This window comes from Narcine bancroftii, chromosome 9 (assembly GCF_036971445.1).
Source record: "Narcine bancroftii isolate sNarBan1 chromosome 9, sNarBan1.hap1, whole genome shotgun sequence".
NCBI lineage: Eukaryota > Metazoa > Chordata > Chondrichthyes > Torpediniformes > Narcinidae > Narcine > Narcine bancroftii.
The window spans coordinates 95,602,196-95,621,660 of record NC_091477.1 but is presented as its reverse complement, the minus strand read 5'-3'; the positions used below and the strand labels follow the sequence as shown (position 1 = coordinate 95,621,660).

General features: G+C 36.3%; 1 protein-coding gene across 12 annotated transcripts in view; it reads right to left on the bottom strand.

The window, feature by feature from the left end:
* LOC138742470 (inactive N-acetylated-alpha-linked acidic dipeptidase-like protein 2) overlaps positions 1 to 19,465 on the bottom strand; it is a 658,708-nt gene that overhangs the window by 534,963 nt on the left and 104,280 nt on the right. For all 12 annotated transcript variants that reach the window (XM_069896945.1, XM_069896944.1, XM_069896943.1 and 9 more), the window contains one exon: positions 11,304 to 11,391. The gene's annotated coding sequence lies outside the window, so the exon portion shown is untranslated. The remainder of the gene's footprint in view (positions 1 to 11,303; positions 11,392 to 19,465) is intronic.

The window sequence follows — 19,465 nt, the reverse complement described above, 5'->3', positions numbered from 1 at the left end:
CTTTACATCTCTTTAAATATTTTATTGATTTTTTTTTGACTATACATGCAGTCAAGTCCAAAATTAAAGAATACAAATTTAAATCCAGCATTTACTCCATGATGGTTCTACCCCAATCCCCCAACCCCCTCCCAAGAAAAACCACAAAGAAAAAAAAGATGTAGATATAGAAAAAGAAAAGCAGGAAAAAGAAAGAAAGAAAAAGCAGAATGGATGGCTGAAAAGTGCCGCACACCTTTGCCTCTTTGACATTATATCTGAATTTTTTTAAACTTAGGAAGGACATGACCTCCTGTAACCAATGAGTATGAGTAGGTGGAGAGCTGTCTTTCCATTTCATCAAAGTATCAATGAGGTAAAATCTAACATTCACTTCTGAGATTAAGTCAATAATATTTGCTCTTCTTGAGAAAAACCAAATTAAGGGAAATGGTTCTAATTTGACATTGAAAATGGGTGATAAAGTTTGAAAGTAATTTTTCCAAATTTTTTCTCGACTAGGGCAAGACTAGAACATACTGTAGATTTTGGCATAAATTGGCAGGCAGGTCGACCTCCTTTCATAGCCCCATTTTAATGTTATATCCGGCATACAAGTTTACCCCCATTTTTCAGGTTGTCCGGGCCTCCAAGAACAACCCAAATTTTTTTTTTTTTTTTTAAACACCCCAATGGTAAGTAACAAAGCTGTAAATTAAGTAATTAAAAAAAAAACCCCTCAGCTTACCAGGCAGCAGCGGTGATGGGTCACAGAGCTAGAGCAGTGACATCATGCTCCCAGTAAGAGCAGGAACTTCAGCCTACCAGGCAGCAGACGCAGCAATGGCAATCTCAGGGTCCCAGGTATGAGAGGCGGTGTCCACCAGTGGGGAGGTGTCAGGGAGCAGCGGCGCCGGTGATGGGGAGGTGCCTCTAGCATCAAATTATATGCCGAATTGATGTTGAACTGTTTTTTATTTGGTGAATTTGAGTTCTCAAAAATATATTCAGCTTACAAGTTGACCCACCCTTTTTGAGAAATTTTTTAGGGTTTCACGACTCAACTTATATGCCGATATATACAGTAAGTATCAAAGAAATCTCAAAAATTTTACATGATCACATAATGGATCAATATCAGAATAGAAATGAGATATCTTTTGAAATATGTAATCTATATATCATGTTGAATTGCAACAAAAAATGTTGTGCACAAAATGAGGATTCCTTAATCATATTTAGAACAATATCCCAGTCCTCATTTGGAAGCGACAACTCCAAATCATGCTCCCAATCACTCTTGATCTTAACCAGGGAAATTGCTCTCCAATCTATCAAATCACTATAAATCATTGATGTTGAGCCTCTATGGGAAAATTGAAAGCCAAAAAGTGAATCAAGAATGTTTGATTCAGAAATCTGTGAAAAAAATCAGAAAGCTTGGACTGAAGAAAATGTCCGACTTGTAAATATCTGAAAAAATGACTATTCGGTAATTTAAATTTTGCCCTCAATTGTTCATAGAAGCAAGATTATCTCAAATAAAAAGATCTTTAAAATTATTAATCCACCAGTCTACACCACTCCCTAAAACCTGACAAAGAAGGTAACAAACATGATTCGATCCATTCATTCTCTTCCCATCTCTGAGTTACAAGTACATCTCACAAAGGTTTCTCAGCAATTATATATTCCCTTTTATATTAACACTCTACACTTTTCTCAATCTTGTATTTCCTTTCTCCTTCCTTTTCTCAGTTCTGAATATCACTGTACATGCCCAATAAAAGTGCTTTAAATACTGCACATTTCTGAAATTTTCCTTTGTTAACACCAAAGTAAACTAACAGCTCAAAAATGAGCATTTCACGAGAACTATTGCAAATGAGAGGCAAAAAAAAGGGAACAGACAGCTTGGGCAAGTCGTCGTGGCTGGGACACAGTACATGGATAACAGACAGCAGCTATGAAAACATTGAAGGATAAATGTGACATGCAGCAAGCAAAATCCTGGGGCAGCAAATCTTGAAAGAACTCAGAGAGAGGGTTTTCAAAGAGACAAGTTAAAAGAATTTTGTCATCTTGTAAAAATTTCAATTAGACTGAACCTTATAATTACAATAATTGGTCATTTCTAATTCAGGTTAGTTATTAATTAGCAAAGTTAAGGAAATATTAGTCAACTGCATATATAGGATATGATCAATCCAACCAAAGAGATTTTGTACTATAACTACAAGTAGTCCCCGATTTACAATCTCTGCAACTTATGACCATCCATATATAAAACAGAAAAAAAGTACTGTACAGTTTTTTTTAATAAGGAAAAAATATATAAATTACACTTTTGAAGTGAATATAAGGAATGTATGGAAAATAGCACCAAAGGAAGGGGTAGCCAAATTCTAGCAAAAGCTGGCCTTGGTAGCAGCAATGTTATATTTGACCAGCGATAAAACATAGTGAATTTCCAAATTATGTTCATTTTGAGATATGACCAGTAGGTCAGAACGGAACTCAGGTATAAGTCGGAGACTACCTGCATGGATTTTCTTAATGGGTATTATTGACTGGAAATCTTACTGATTGTTTCTACCCATTGGATACTGTAGGTCCCATAAATTTCTATGAATTCAGATGAATATATTAAGTGCTGTGAACTCTATGCCGAAGATTACCTCTTGCAAGGACCTTGTGCATCCTTAGGGCATACATGGGTGCAATGCAAAACACTTTGTTTTAACTAATGCTAATTTTGCACACTTTAAGTTCATCAATGATGATAACATTCCTGAACTTATTTGTAATAGGATCAGCAAGTTATAAACCAATTCGGAATTGCAAGGCATATTAATTAATGAATAATGTAGATTAGTCAGAGTTTCTTATAAATGTACCAATGGCATATAGTAAAACAGTAAAATGTAGGTTTTAACTCCAAATTATATTGCACTCTGCTAAAATAACTACACACACTTTATTTCAAGGTCAAACAACCTGCTGGTTGACCATATAACCACTTACAGCACAGAACAGGCCGGTTCGGCCCTACTAGTCCATGCCGTAACAAATCCCCACCCTCCTAGTCCCACTGACCAGCACCCGGTCCATACCCCTCCAGTCCTCTCCTATCCATGTAACTATCCAGTCTTTCCTTAAATGTAACCAATGATCCCGCCTCGACCATGTCTGTCGGAAGCTCATTCCACATCCCTACCACCCTTTGCATAAAGAAATTTCCCCTCATGTTCCCCTTGTAATTTTCCCCCTTCAATCTTAAACCATGCCCTCTAGTTTGAATCTCCCCCACTCTTAATTGAAAAAGCCTATCCACGTTTACTCTGTCTGTCCCTTTTAAAATCTTAAACACCTCTATCAAGTCCCCTCTCAATCTTCTACGCTCCAGAGAAAAAAGCCCCAATCTGCACAACCTTTCCCTGTAACTCAAACCTTGAAATCCTGTCAATATTCTTGTGAACTTTCTCTGCACTCTCTCTATTTTGTTTATATCTTTCCTATAATTTGGTGACCAAAACTGTACACAGTACTCCAAATTTGGCCTCACCAATGCCTTATACAATTTCATCATAACCTCCCTACTCTTGAATTCAATACTCCAATTTATGAAGGCCAACATTCCAAATGCCCTCTTCACCACACCATCTACCTGAGTATCAGCCTTGAGGGCACCACAACTCCTAAATCCCTTTGTTGCTCTGCACATCTCAATAGCCTACTATTTAATGCATATGACCTATTTAGATTTGCCTTTCCAAAATGTAACACCTCACACTTATCAATTGACTCAAAAGAATATTTAATCACTCATATCTACAACACTTAATGGTTTTCAAAGATAGCAGAACTTACTGATTGATATGGACAAATCACAAACAACATACAGCTAATAAAATCTTGCAGTATCACATGCTATCAAGAACAAAAATTGCTCACATGAAATATTTTATTATTCATTTCAAACACATCTGATGATGTAAGCTACAGAATGACAAAATTTTTCTCAGAAATCTCTTTGAAATTAATGTTTCCATTCAGCAAGATAAGGCCATCGAAGCAGCAGTAATTAGTGTTTCTGAAACTGCACAACAGAATACTCAACTGAATTAGTCTGAAACTTTCTACTATGAAGCTCGAGAACAAAAAGTGTAGCTGAACCTCATAACACAGAAAATGAATATTTGAAATGTTTTGACATGGAAGATAATCAAAGATGAAAGCACCAACAATTTTACAAACAATAATGACATGTTTAGAAGAAAATCTATTGGTTAATGAACGAAAAGAACTTTCGATTTTATTTTTGTTTCCCCCCCCCCCCCACCCCACTCTGGTACTTGATCATTCTTGTATTCCCCAATATCTTTAAAGTAAGTGCTTTCAATAGCAACAATTTTCCACTTGTCTTTTCAATTTACCTGTAACTTAAATGAGGAACATGATTAAATCTGAAATACTTTTAATGATTAGCTTTTGATAAGATGCTTCAAATGCCACTCACTGTTGGATAAAAATATCATTTCCATTAAATATTATTCTTTAAAATAAACAAAAATATACTTACTTCAGCAGACTCATCCTGATCTGTTAATAATTATTCTTTTGAGGTTCTGCTTTTAATTTAACCTACTTCCACTAAAATAAATTTGATTGGAAGGAATAAAACTATCCAGAAAAATAATGAGTGCCTTTAAAATGAGTAGTTGTGAAAGGAAGTGAAATGATCTAATGCAGTAGGTCTCAAGCTAAGGCTCACCTGACTTTTGGCCAAATGTGCCATGGCCCACCATTGGCAATGACTGAGCAATATTTTCAAGTCAAAGGCAAGGAAGGTAAGAAACACGTCTTAATCTCTTAAATTTAAAGTATTTTAATTAACATTTTTAAACACCCGCATGGAAACATGCTGTGGTCCATCAGTGTTTGAAGACCATTTTTAGTATGCATAACGTTACAATCAAAATCAATTTCAGTATTAGATTTTTAACAGCAGCTTCTTGTATCATCAGAAAGCTCCAAGAGTGTTTGCAAGGGATACAGTCATTCTCGCTCTCTTTCCCATCTCTCTGTCTTCTTTCTTCCAGCTCTCCACCCCCTTGCCTCTCCATTCACACAGCCATTCCCCCTCCCCTTGTTTGCTGGTGGGTCCTCCCTCCCTTATCCACCCATTACCTCCTGCCTGTGAGACTGTGCTCCTCCCCCATCGCTTCCACCACGCCAGCATTTTGTTCAGGGACCTACCTATATTTTGTTCATACCTTGATGATGGACTCAAGCCTGAAACTTTGGTTATGTTTCTTTATCTTTGCTTTATAAAGTACACTGTTTGACCTGATGAGTTTCCCAAGCATTGTGTTTTAACTACAATCATGTTGAAGGATTTGGCCTATTCTTGCAAGGATATACTTGATACACCGAAATAATGGGCTGCATTATGCTGACATCTGTCAGCAGTTTCAATGAAACCACAAGTGTTCATCCAGTAATAATGAAATCAGCACGTACAGACTGCAAATGTGAAGTATGGAATTTAGTGATTGATTTGGAAGACAGAATCAATCAATTGGCTTTGCTGCTGGATTCCACATGGAATACAGCAATGAAGCAGTTTATACTGGGATTCTCCAGCTTGGCATTATGTGCAGGAACTGTCACTCAGATCATATGGCAAGTCAGGTCTGACATGAATCATGATTTTAATGATTTCATAATCCAATTAGTTTGAAAGCAAAGGAAGACATTATTTTGTTACAGTTTCATGTATTTTAATTCTTTTCATGTTCACAAGGTTCACTCTGCTATTTTTAAAATAGGGTACATTAAATTGGCATATTGGTAATTTAATATCTCCTATTGTGGTTGCTGTACCTTATGCATCCATTTGGATGCAGGAATTTTGATATTCAATTTTACTTGGGTACGACAATGATTTCTGTACTCAATTTTAAGTGCTTTTAATGTCTAAGAATGACAGAGGCAATTTAAAACTATCAAAATCCATGACAATGTTCTCAGTTAACAAAGATCTGTCAAGGGGTTTTAGCATCAGAGGCCTCTCAATATATTCCACAAGGCTCAGCCACGCTTGAGACGGTGCTACAGAACCTCAGGCTGCTGACAGCCAATAAAATGGATCTTTTGCAGCCCTGACAAGTCTGATATTGGGAGGTCTGTGAGCAATGAATGTATTTTAAAGACAAACTCCTCGAGTGGTCCAAAGATTGGCTCTAAGATGAGGATCCACTTTTGGCACAGAGGTTCAAATCAGGTCTAGATAAGGACTGTTGTTAACAAATTACATCACAATTCCCTTCAATATTTGTCTGCTCTTCATTCTCTTCCTCTGAAGCCATGAAATTGAGTTGACCACTAAGGATGAGAAAGTATGAAGGCTGCCAAAAGACAGTAACCAATTTGTATGGTAATTGAGCAGACACCTTTATATCCATTTAAGGTGGAAGTTGCATGGAATCTGAAAGTCTAATAGTCTGTTTTATCAAACCTCAAATGAAGGAAAGCCCTGGTAATTTTTCCTGCATCAAACTTCACATATAAAGAGGAGATCTTCTCTCTAAGCCGCTAACCTTCGATTTGACTATCAGGTTTTGTATGTCTCCAAAATAAAATGTACATTTTGCTATTCTAGTGAACTCCCCACCTCTATCTTTCTGCAGTCGAAAGCCTTCCAGCTCACCATCAACTACACAGCTGATTTGTCTATCAGTTGCAACTTCCTGTATTAAACTGCCAACATTTGTCAAAAACATTGAAATATGAAATAATAAGAACCGGGACTGGGGTCAAAGTTTTGTGGAACAACACTCCTAACTGCCTTTTAGTCATAAAAAATTCCTTTGAGCTAATATCCTCTTCTTCCTTTTCTACTCAGATAATTTTTGGGTCCAACTTGCATTTGGCTACCTCAGCCTCTATTTCTTCCACTAACTTCTTTGTGGATTCCTGCCAGATGCCTTTCTGAGACAACATCAAATGCCCTACTCTGACCAGGCCTACCTATACAAATATCCCTTGATAAATCCAGCCAAATAGTACCACTTCTCCAATACCCTGAATTCATTCCAGTTACCTTGGAAAATTAAGTCTCTGTTTAACTGGTGATTCATTCACCCGCTTAAAGTTTCTAAATCCTTTAACATTATTTTGACCTCATCCTTTATTTCATCAATTTTCTCCATAACAACGTCTTTTGTAAAAACAAATGCAAACAATGCATTAGGAATTCCAGCCAGATATTCTGTGATCAAGAAGCCGACTTTGTATTTTTTCTCCTGACTCGATAAATTTATAAAACGTCTTTGGATCTTTTTTCGCTGTGATCTGTAAGCCCAATGGACCATTTATTCTATCTTTGCTTTTATTTATGTTTAAATGCAACTCTTTTTTGTGCACATCCTATAGTTTGATAAAATAAAGATGTGTTTTTATGGAAAATAAAGCGCACCATGCCATTGTCCTTCAAGGAGTAAACCTTTTTTGTTTTGTTCAAGGCTGTTTCACAACTGATTTCTATCATCATTCAAATCTCTTCTTATGGAATAATAAGGAAAGGTTCGAACTATAGAGAAGATACATTGAAAATATGCAAACAAATTCTACATCTTGAAAATACACTTTGAATCACATCGTTTCAAGACAATGTTCCATATTTTTGAAAACTGGCATATGATTAAGATTCAAAGCTCAAAAGTAAAGTATATCCTGCTTCATATGATTTTACTTGAAGAAACAGAGCATCAATTGCTAATTGATTCACTAAATTCAAAATTAATTAATTCAATATTTCTAAATGACTGAAGGTCAGGTTTCAAAAAAGTTAAAATAATCAAGGTTAACTAATCCCCAATGTGAACATAAATAATTGCTCCAACAGTCACATTTATTAAAGATTATCTCACTGCAATTTCTAACATTTAATTTCATCCTTGTGAAATGCCTTGGCATTTTTCTAATGCAAGACAGCCCTGAGAAACTAAATCATCCCTTAAAGTCAGCATGTCATCAGTTTTGGAATGGCTTGCAAGTCCAAAGATAGCTAAGAAAGTCAGTTAAGCAGGACAGCAGTAATTACCTCTACAGTTCACCAAGTATACACAACTCCTGCCCTTGCTTAACTATTTTTGGAAAAGAAACTGTCTGATTGATGGCAACTAAAACCTTTTCTTACAATGCTGACATTTCCTCGACATATGCAGGCCTGAACTTTCCATCTTACATGTTTGCCCCACGATCTTCACTTGCCCTTGAAAATTAAAATAGAATTTTGATCACATTTCCTTGACAAGGACAGAAAACAAAGCATTAACACTGATATGCACATGGAAACAAGCTCAGGGCTCCCGTTATCATCAGAGATGAACTGTCTACGTGCAATTATTCACCACTGTCTACAGACACAGTTGTCATAGTCAACTTACCTTGAACAAACTTTATTTGACAAAGATAGATCTATGAATTCATAATGTTTTCTAAATATTCTTATGCAAAATCTAAACCAATGCTAAGAAAAAGCACATTACTTAAAGTGCCAGCACTACAAAAATTTCTCGACAACTGATAGTTATCAAGCATTCCCAAGTTGAATAGCATTTAAGTTGATAAACATTACTTTTCATTTGTGTTCAGCAATACACGTCCACCTTCTCACACACCTTGAAGTGAACTTCGTAATGTAGTTCCAAATTAGAGCCGTGCTCGGGCTGTGACCATCACATGTCCTCCCTACCCCCAGCACCACTCTCCCCTCCCCCCACCACCTCTCAAGCAGAGAACTGTTGAATTTTCTCAAATTTCTTTCACAGGGCATTGCATCAAATAATAAATGTTTCTTTTTCTAATTCTACACAAAACTGAAAGGTAAAGTCAGTTGCATTCAAATTAGGCATTGCTTTCATTCTGAATTTTCAAAATTGTGTTAGAACTGAGATAAGGAAATATGTTTACACAGGGATTTTAAATATTTGTTGCTCCCACCTCTGCGAACTATAGATTACAATTAGCTGGTACATTTCTTTGTCACTGAATGAATCAGAAGGTATGGGAATCAGGCAGAAAAATGGTTTAGGACCATCCATAGAATAATGGAACAGACTTGAGGAACATTTGACTCATTCCAACTATTACAACTATAGCCCCTTTCACACTTGCAAGAGGTCCCAGGAATTAATGGCTAATCAGCCTAAAAGGGTCTAATGTGAAAGGAAAATCTTCTCAACACCATGACATCATCTCGCACCAGGGATAGACTGCCTCAATCCCTAGTACAATCCCCAGTGTCTGCAGACGCCGGCATTGCAAAAAGTCAAGTGTAGAACAGGCAATTGCATTCTGGGATAGAAATGACCCAAATTTTTGCATGAGTGCAGGAACATGAAGGAAGAAAAGATTAAAATGAAGGTATAAAATTTGTTGTGGGAAAGTCACAGTGGGAGAGAGAGAGAGAGAGAGAGAGAGAGAGAGAGAGAGAAAGAGAGAGAGAGAAGGGGGAAATAAATAGTAATAGCAGTGTGGGAAAATTGGTAGCGCTATCGCTACCAATAAAGACAGTGGGAAAATCCAATGGCGGACCTGACTTCCCAGAATGCTATGCGGCAGAGAAACCCCATCAAGAGTGCTCCATGCATGCAGCCCTTTCTCTGCCGCACGGCATTCTGGGAGGGCACGTCCACCACAACTTTTTCCCCCACGGTATTTATATATTGTGCATGATAGCACTACCAATTTTCCCCACACTGTATGAATTGTGTACAATAACACTACCAACTTCCTCATGTTGTTTAAAAATTGTTCGCTATTGCTATTTATTGCTAGCACTTTCCCACGGCACCTTATAAAGGTTTATATAGGTCAACACATCAACAACAGGGGCTGAAGGGGTCATACTGTGCTGTACATAAAGCTTAATTATGTTATAATTAGACATGATTAATTTTGTTCAAATATAAGATCATAACACATTGATCAGGATTTAGGGCAGGTCCACTATCGCACGATGTGTCAGGATGTCACTGGCAGAAGGTAGAACAATCCTAACCTCAGTGAAGGCCCCTTGCAAGTGTGAACATGCACAGTGTCCCAGTTAAGACTGGTCAAGTGTGAATAGCAAAAACATCATTCCTATCCTGGGTCACAGAACAGCCAATTTAGTGGGATGCAAGTATAAAAGGGGCTTATAACCATTAAAGTTTTAAGTAATCAATATAAAAACTTTTAAAAAACATCAAAAATTAATAATGAATATGATGAAAAAATGTAATAAACAATAACTTGGATTTCTCTCTGGCCACAGGATCAATAACTTCAACCCATCTGGTGAAAGCTGAGAGGTCAAAACGCAAAGTGCAACCTGCCTTTTTCTTTGACACAACAGTGCTCTATGATTGGATCCAACACGGAGACTATTGACAAATCAGGAATTCAAATGTCCTAGTATTTGATATCCAATTCCCCTCTGACTTCTACATTGGATTGATCATGTATGAAAATCTGGGACATGCTGAAATACTCTAGGCAGGGATCCAGCCATCCAGTCAGCAACCTTGATTCGATGCAAGGGCTGGCACAAATATTCAAAATGTTGATTGCATGGAAATGTTCAAACTAAATTTAATTACACTTTCTATTATTATGCTACCATTGTAATCACAATAATTATAACACACTTGCCAAATGTCAGTTGTCTGCAATGATTAGTGAGGGGAAATTTAGATGAATTGTGCTTTTCTGCCTAAATCACATTAAGGGTGGCAACACACATTTTAAAAATACAAGGCTTCTCAATATTAATCACAATTTGTATCTGAGAAGATAAAATGTAATACAACAGAAATCAAATGACCAAAGTGAATGTGACAGATTAAACATTGTGAGATCAATGTAAATGAAATGTGACTCATTTACAACAATAAACATGTCAAGTTATACATGCCAAAAGCAAGAAACTTGGTTACACAAATCATGTGTGAAAATCAGCACTTTGTAAAGATTACATGAACCACTAATGTTATAAATTATCACACAATGATGTATAGTGAATCACATAACCAACAGAGAACGTTGTCTGTGAAACATGTTCTCCAAAACAGCTGACAATTATTTTTCTCTCACCTAACTTTCAGCAGTATGTGATTGTACTTCACCATTCCTGATTTAACAAAGCTAACTCATGCAGGAGGTAAATGTAGAAAATTCATTCAAATAACTATTTTCCATTTGGAAAATATAATAAATTTAATTGAATAATTTAATTCTCCATTATTTAAAAAAAGTAAAACAAAGTAATTTCTTACTTCTAAGAAGTTATTTGCACTTTGACTCCTTTAGTTGATTTCTTCAATGCATAGGCAATAATTTTGCTTCCATTGTTAACCTTTGGTTCTAGAGAAATGAAAATATGCAAGCATGAATTGCAGATGGCAAAGAATAATTGAAGCTCAGATAAGATATTGCAGTTCTGAATGTGATCCAATTAAAAGACAGCTTCTGCATGATTTCTAGTTCAAAACTGGCACCCTTCATTCTTGTCTCTGGTTGATTGAACATACTAAGTGCTGCATCACCTCTGCCCCTGATTAATGTGCTGCAGAAAGCCCCAGTGCACACGGCAAAATGCAGCCACCATGGTTCTGGCTAACGAAAACAAAACAGCTACCACACAAAGAATTCCATGGATAAAGCCTGTAAATGACAAGTTGCTTTTTTTTTATATAAATTTTGATATGTTGCAATATTTGTTACTATTTCTGAAGCCAATCCAAGTGTATATTCAATTGGAAGAATAAATTAAAAGCATGAATAAAAAAGATTACGAAAAGTTTTTCAGATACATCAAGAGCAAAAGAGAGGAAGGTGGACATGGTGAAAAATGGTGTCGGGGAGATAGTAGCGGGAGACTAAGAAAGGGTGGATGAACTCAATAAATATTTTGCATTAGTTTTCAGTGTGAGAGCATCAAGGGGCAAAATTGGGTGTAGTCCCAATTACTAAGGAAAAGGTGCTGGAGAAGTTGAAAAGTCTGAAGGTCAATAAGTGACCTGGATGAGCTGAACTATACCCAAGGTGCTTACAGAGGTAGCTGAAGAAATTGTGGATGCATTAGTTACGATCTTTCAAGAATCACTAGATTCTGGAATGGATCTAGATGATTGGAACATTGCAAATGTCACTCCATTCTTCAAGGACGGAAAGGCCGATAAGCCTGACTTCAGAAATTAGAATCTATTATTGAGGATGAGGTTTCAGGATTCTTGGAGGCACACAGTAAAGTAGACCAAAGTCAGCATGGTTTCCTTCAAGGGAAACCTTGTCTGACAAACCTGTTGGAATTTTTTAATAATTTTTATTTTTCACACTGTAAACCATATCAACCAAAATATGCACAAACATTTCCCATCAAATTTACACAGTGGTCTTTTCTCCCCTTTTCTTCCACCTTTTCTTCCCTCCCCTCTACCCACCTCCGTCCAAAACCCATTAAACAATATCTTCACACAAAGGAAAATAAACAAGAAAAATGCGTCATCTATTTATTACACATTGAAACTAGTCATTTTGTCTTCTTATCATTTTCATTCTCATTTTAGGGGATGGAGGTCGTAGGCAAGCTCTCTCTGATATCTTCCATGTATGGTTCCCAAATTTGTTCAATCATTGTGACTTTATTTTTTAAATTATATGTTATTTTTTCCAATGGAATACATTTATTCATTTCCATGTACCATTGTTGTTTACTCATGCACTCTTCCATTTTCCAACTTAACATTATACATTTTTTTGCTATCGCTAAGGCTATCATAATGAATTTTTTTTGCACTTAATCCAATTTGAGGCCTAATTCTCTATTTTTTATGTTACTTAAAAGAAATATCTGTTTTTTTTGGTATGTTATTTTTTGTAATTTTATTTAGTATCTGATTTAATTCTTCCCAAAACATATTTACTTTCGTACATGCCCAAGATACATGTCGTGTTGTTCCCATTTCCTTCTGACAGTGAAAACATCTATCCAATAATGTTGAATCCCATTTTTTTAATTTTTGAGGAGTAATATATACCCTGTGTAACCAATTATACTGTATCATGCATAACCTTGTGTTTATTGTATTTTTCATAGTTCCAGAACATAACTTTTCCCATACTTTATTTTTTATCTTTATGTTTAGATCCTTTTCCCACTTCTGCTTAGGTTTATAGTTTATTTCATCTTCCTTATCTTGCAGCTTAATGTACATGTTGGTTATAAATCTTTTAATTATCATTGTGTCTGTAATCACGTATTCAAAGCTGCTTCCCAATTTATCCTTTAAATAAGCTTTCAGTTGATGATATGCAAACAATGTACCATGAGTTATTCCATATTTATACTTCAACTGTTCAAATGTTAATAAATTATTTCCCAAAAAACAATTTTCTATTCTTTTGATTCCTTTCCTCTCCCATTTTCTAAAGAAAAGATTGTCTATTGTAAAAGGGATTAGCGGATTTTGCATCAATAGTAATTTTGATATTTGATAATTCATTTTTTTCCTTTCCATGTATTAAGTAAATGATGCAGTACTGTTGAGTTTTTATATTGCACCATCTTTTCATCCCACTTATAAAATATATGTTCCGGTACCTTTTTTCCTATTTTATCTAGTTCTATCCTAGTCCAGTCAGGTTTTTCCCTTGTCTGGTAAAAATCTGATAAATACTCTATAATAATTTCTAAAATTTGGTAACTGCAAACCACCTTGATTATACCTCTCTGCTAATTTATCTAACGCTACCCTTGGATTCCTCCCTTTCCACACGAATTTCCTTATTATTCTTTTTAGTTCCTTAAAGAATTTTTCTGTTAAAGGAATTGGTAACGTTTGAAATAAGTTTTGTATCCTTGGGAACACGTTCATTTTAATGTAGTTTACCCTCCCTATCAACGTTAGCAGTAATTCTTTCCAATATTCTAAGTCTTCCTGCAATTTCTTTATTAGTGGCTGATAATTTAGTTTGTACAAGTGGCTTAAGTTATTATCTAACCTGATCCCTAGGTATCAGATTGCTTGTGCTTGCCATTTAAATGTGATTCTTTTTTAAATTCTGTATAGTCCGCGTTACTCATTGGCATCACTTCACTTTTATTTGCGTTGATCTTGTACATCGATATTTCTCCATATTCCTTCAATTTCTTATGTAATTCTTTTACTAATACCTCTGGTTCTGTTAGGTATACTATGATGTCATCTGCAAATAAGCTGATTTTATACTCCTTCTCCTTTATTTTTATCCCTTTTATTTTATTTTTTATTCTTATCAGTTCTGCCAAAGGTTCTATTGCTAAGGCGAACAATGAGGGGGATAGTGGACGTCCCTGTCTAGTCAACCTACTTAATTTAAAGTGACTCAATACATATCCATTTACTGCTACCTTCGCCAATGGTCCATTATACAATGCTTTAATCCAATTTATATATTTTTCTGGTAGATTGAACTTCGGTAGTACTTTAAATAAGTAATTCCACTCTACTCTGTCAAAGGCTTTTTCTGCGTCTCGAGCAAAACCCACTGTTGGTTTCTTATCTCCTTGAACTGCGTGGATTAAATTAATAAGTTTGCAGATATTGTCCGCTGTTCGTTTTTTTCTTAATAAATCCAGTTTGATCTTGTTTTACTATTTTAGGTACACAATCGGCCAATCTGTTTGCTAATAATTTCGGTATTATCTTATAGTCTGAGTTAAGTAGAGATATTGGTCTTTATGATGCTGGCGTTAATGGATCCTTCCCTTCTTTGGTATTACTGTAATTATTGCTGTCTTACATGAATCTGGCAAGTTTTGAGTTTCTTCTATCTGGTTCATTACTTCCAGGAGAGGAGGAATTAATAACTCTAAATGTTTTATAGAATTCTATTGGAAATTCATCCTCTCCTGGTGTTTTATTGTTCGGCAGCTTTTTTAATATATCCTGTATTTCCTCTATTTGAAATGGTTTTATTAGTTTGTTTTATTCCTCTTCTTGTAATTTTGGTAATTCAATTTTACCTAAAAATTACTCTATTTTGTCATCTTTCCTCTCATTCTCAGTTTGATACAATTGTTCATAAAATTCTCATTAATCTCTGTTGAATTATATGTAGTTTGTTTGTCCTTTTTCCTTGATGCCAGTATCGTTCTTTTAGCTTGTTTTGTTTTAAGTTGCCAGGCTAATATTTTATGTGTTTTTTCTCCCATTTCATAATACTTTTGCTTTGTTCTTCTCCATCTTGTACGTTTGTAATGTTTCGGATTTAATTTTTTCGTCCACCAATTCTCTCCTTTTCATTATATCATCCCTTTTTACTAATTCCTTTTCTGTACTTACTATCTCCCTTTCCAACTGCTCTATTTGCCAATTGTAATCCTTTTTCAGCTTAGTCTCATAACTTATTATCTGCCCTCTAATGAAGGCTTTCATTGCATCCCATAATATAAATTTGTCTTTCACTGATCCTGTGTTTATTTCAAAATATGTTTTAATTTGGCGTTCAAAAAACTCTCTTAATTCCTGTCTTTTAAGTAGCATGGTGTTTAACCTCCATCTGTATGTTCTTGGTGGGATGTCCTCCAGTTCTATTGCTAATAATAAGGGTGAATGATCTGATACCAGTCTAGCTTTATACTCAGTTTTCCTGATTCTCCCTTGAATATGGGCTGACAACAAAAACATATCAATCCTTGAGTAAGTTTTGTGCCTACTCGATTAATATGAATATTCCTTCTCTCTTGGGTGTTGCCTCCTCCATATATCCAATTTCTGCATTGATTTAACCATAAATTTGGTTACTTTATTCTTTTTACTCGTCTTTTGTCCAGTTTTATCCAACATTGGGTCCAAAATAAGGTTAAAATCCCCTCCTATCAATATATTTCCTGGTGTGTCTGCAATCTTCAAAAAAATAACCTGCATAAACTTTTAATCCTCCTCGTTAGGTGCATATATGTTGAGCAAATTCCAAAATTTTGAGTATATCTGACACTATCATTGCATACCTCCCTGCTAGATCTATCATTTCCTCCTCTATTTTGATTGGTACATTTTTGTTAACGAGTATGGCTACACCTCTAGCTTTTGAATAATACGATGCTGCAATTACGGGTCCTACCCAAGTCTCTCTTTAGTTTGTTATGTTCCACTTCAGTTAGGTGCATTTCCTGCACAAATGCTATATCTATTTTTTCCTTCTTCAATAAATTTAGTAGCCTCTTCCTTTTAATTTGGTTATGTATTCCATTAATGTTTATAGTCATATAGTTCAACATGGCCATCTTATATCTTGTATACACCTCTTTTCCACCTCCACCCCCCTTTTCCCATTTTCATCTCTTAGTTTTCTCTTATTATACTTAATGTATGACAACACATTTAAGATATAAAGTACTCCTGCAGTTCCCACATCCACTAATACCTTAACCCCAAAAGTTCCCCCCCTCTCTGAGTTGCCCCATATCCCTTGCTGGGCAACCACAACTCCCTTTTTCATTTGGATTGCGATCTTGTTCGTAGCGTCAACTGATTTTGCAGTGACGGTTATTCCCCCTCTACTCAGCCCTCTCCAGAAAACACTTTTTTAAAAGAACACATATAACAAAGCTCTCTCTCTCTTCTTTTTTCCCCCCTTACTCCCATCCTTCCCTTCTCTTTTCCCTCTTTAGTTCTTTACACATACATTGTTTTTACATCTTTATATATACTTTATCACCATTCTTCATTCTTGCTATATCTCTTCTCCTGTCCTGCAAACATTCTGCAAATTCTTGCGCTTTCTCTGGATCTGAGGACAGTCTGTTTTGCTCCCCGGGTATAAATATTTTAAACACGGCTGGATGTCTTAATATGAATTTGTAACCTTTTTTCCATAAATTCGATTTCGCTGTATTAAACTCCTTCCTCCTCTTTAAGAGTTCAAAACTTATATCTGGGTAAAAAAAATATTTTTTGACCCTTGTATTCCAATGGTTTATTATCTTCTCTAATTTTATTCCTTGCCCGTTCCAGTAATTTTCTCTTGTCGTGTATCTCAAAAATTTTACTAAGATGGATCTTGGTTTTTGATGTGTCTGTGGTTTCGGAGCTAGTGCTCTGTGTGCCCTTTCTATTTCCATTTCTTCCTGCATTTCTGGACCTTCAGGATCCATCCTTTTTTAAATTCCTTCATGTCTGTGCTTCTTCACCCTCCTTCAGGCCCACTATTGTTATTTTGTTTTGCCTACTATAATTTTCCACATATCAATTTTCTGAGATAACAAATCTTGTGTCTCTTTAATTTTTTTGTCACTTTCTTCCAATTTTTCTCTTAAGTCATTTACTTCCAATTCAGCCGTTTCCTGCTCTTCCACATTCTCTACTCCTCTGTCATTACTTCTAACCTTTGCATTTTATCTTCTGTTCTTTTCATTTTCCTTTTAATTGCATTAAACTCTAATGAAAACCATTCTTTTAGTGACCTCATTTGTTCTTAAAAAAGACTTTATCTATATTCTGTTCATCAGTTTTACCTTTTCTCTTTGTCCATCAGTTTTACCTTCTATTTCTCCGTGAAGATCTTGGCCTTCTTCTTCCTCTCCTTCTGTGTCTGTATCTGTGTTTGTGTCTTCTTCTCTTCTTTGTGTCTGTGTCTCTTCCATTTTTTCCTGATGGGCTGCTTGTATCTCTTTGTTGGGCCTCTTCTTGCTGGGCCTCTTGTTGCTGGTCCTCCCCTCCTGGGCTGCTTGTCTGTTGTGCTTCCTGACGTTGGTCTTCTTGTCGGTCATCCCTCCATCCATCTCCCATGTCTGTTTCATTGCTCCCTCTTCTGCTGTCTTCCTCGTCCTCCAGCTGAGAGCCCTAGTGTCGGGCATCCCTCAGCTGTTCGCTCTGTGACAGCCCACTCCTCTGCTGAGCCCCCCTCCCGCCGGTGTCCTCTTTCTCCTTTGATTGTGCACTTCTGTTTGGCTCTGAGAGCCATTTTTGTAGTGCACCAGCTGGTGGGTCGCGACTCTGCAGGGCAGGCACTGACCTCGAGGGTCGGATGCTCCTCGCCACCACAGCGTCCTGCTCCTTCGTGCAGGTAAGACCTTCTTTCTTCTCCGGCGACTTTTCTCCTTTTTTTCCAGTTTTTTTTTTACTTTCTCCTTCTTGGAAGACATCTTCTTTCTCTTCTCTGTACCTTTATCTTCTATTTCTTATATTTTATTTTTGTTATGCTTTGCTTTTCCCTAACTCTTTTCCTATTTTCCTGGAGAGGGCTGGTTTTCCCGACCAGCCACTACTCCATCTCATAACTCCGCCACCTGTTCGAATTTTTGGCAAGGTGCCCCACATGATGCTGTTGAGCATGATAACAGTCCATGGTATTACAGAAAAGATATTTGTATGACTTAAAGATAAGTTGTGTGGCAGGAGGCAGACAATGGGGATAAAAGGTGGCTGGCTGTCTCATACCAAATGAGAGCTGAGGCCATTTCTTTTCACGTTACATATCAATGATTTGGATGATGAAATTGATGGCTTTGTTTTTCAAGTTTGCAGATAATACAAAGACAGGAGGAGAGGCAGGCAATTTTGAGTCTGAAGAAAGAGTGAGACAGGTTAGGAAATTAAGCAAGGAAATGGCAGATGGAATTCAGTGCAGAGAAGTGTATGATCAGGACTTTGGTGAAAGGAATAAAGATACTGACTCTTTTCTAAACAGGCAATGAGTTCAGAAGTCAAGGGTGCAAAGATTCACTTGCATGGAAGGCAAATGCAAAGCTCGCATTCATTTTGAGATGGATAGAATATAAAGCAGGATCGAAAAGAGAGGCTCCATAAGCAATTGGTCAGACTACACTTGGGGCAGTTTTGAGCTTCTTATGCAAGGAAAGATATGTTGGCATTGAGGAGGATCCAGAGGAGATTCATGGCAATGAACCTCAGAAAAAAAGGGTTATCACAAGAGGAGTATTTGATAGCTCTGGGGCTGTACTTGGTAGAGTTTAGAAGAATGAGGAGGAAACTTCATTGTAACTTACTAAATACTGAAAGGCTTGGATAGAGGGGATATGGAGAGATGTTTTCTATGTTGGGAGAATCTGAGACCAGAGGGCATAGACTCAGATACAGAAATGTCTCTTTAGAACAGAAATTAGGAGAATTTTCTTTACCCAAAGAGTGATGAATGTGTGAAATGCACTGCTGCAGAGGACAGAACATTTTCTTCATTATACTGTTTTCAATAAAGAACATCCGCCTTCTCTGTAAAACCATGCATTGTTGCAATAAATATTTTTATTGTAATACAAGCTGCTCTTCACATTTTACCATCTACAGTGTTACAAGATCAAACCAGCAACCACAAAGAAGGCATATCACACGGGGGTAAAGATGAACAATTACTTTATCAACAAAAATTCACCTTCAAACTTTAATTCAAAAATCCCTCTTTTATAACAATGCCCACAGGTTACTATGCAAAT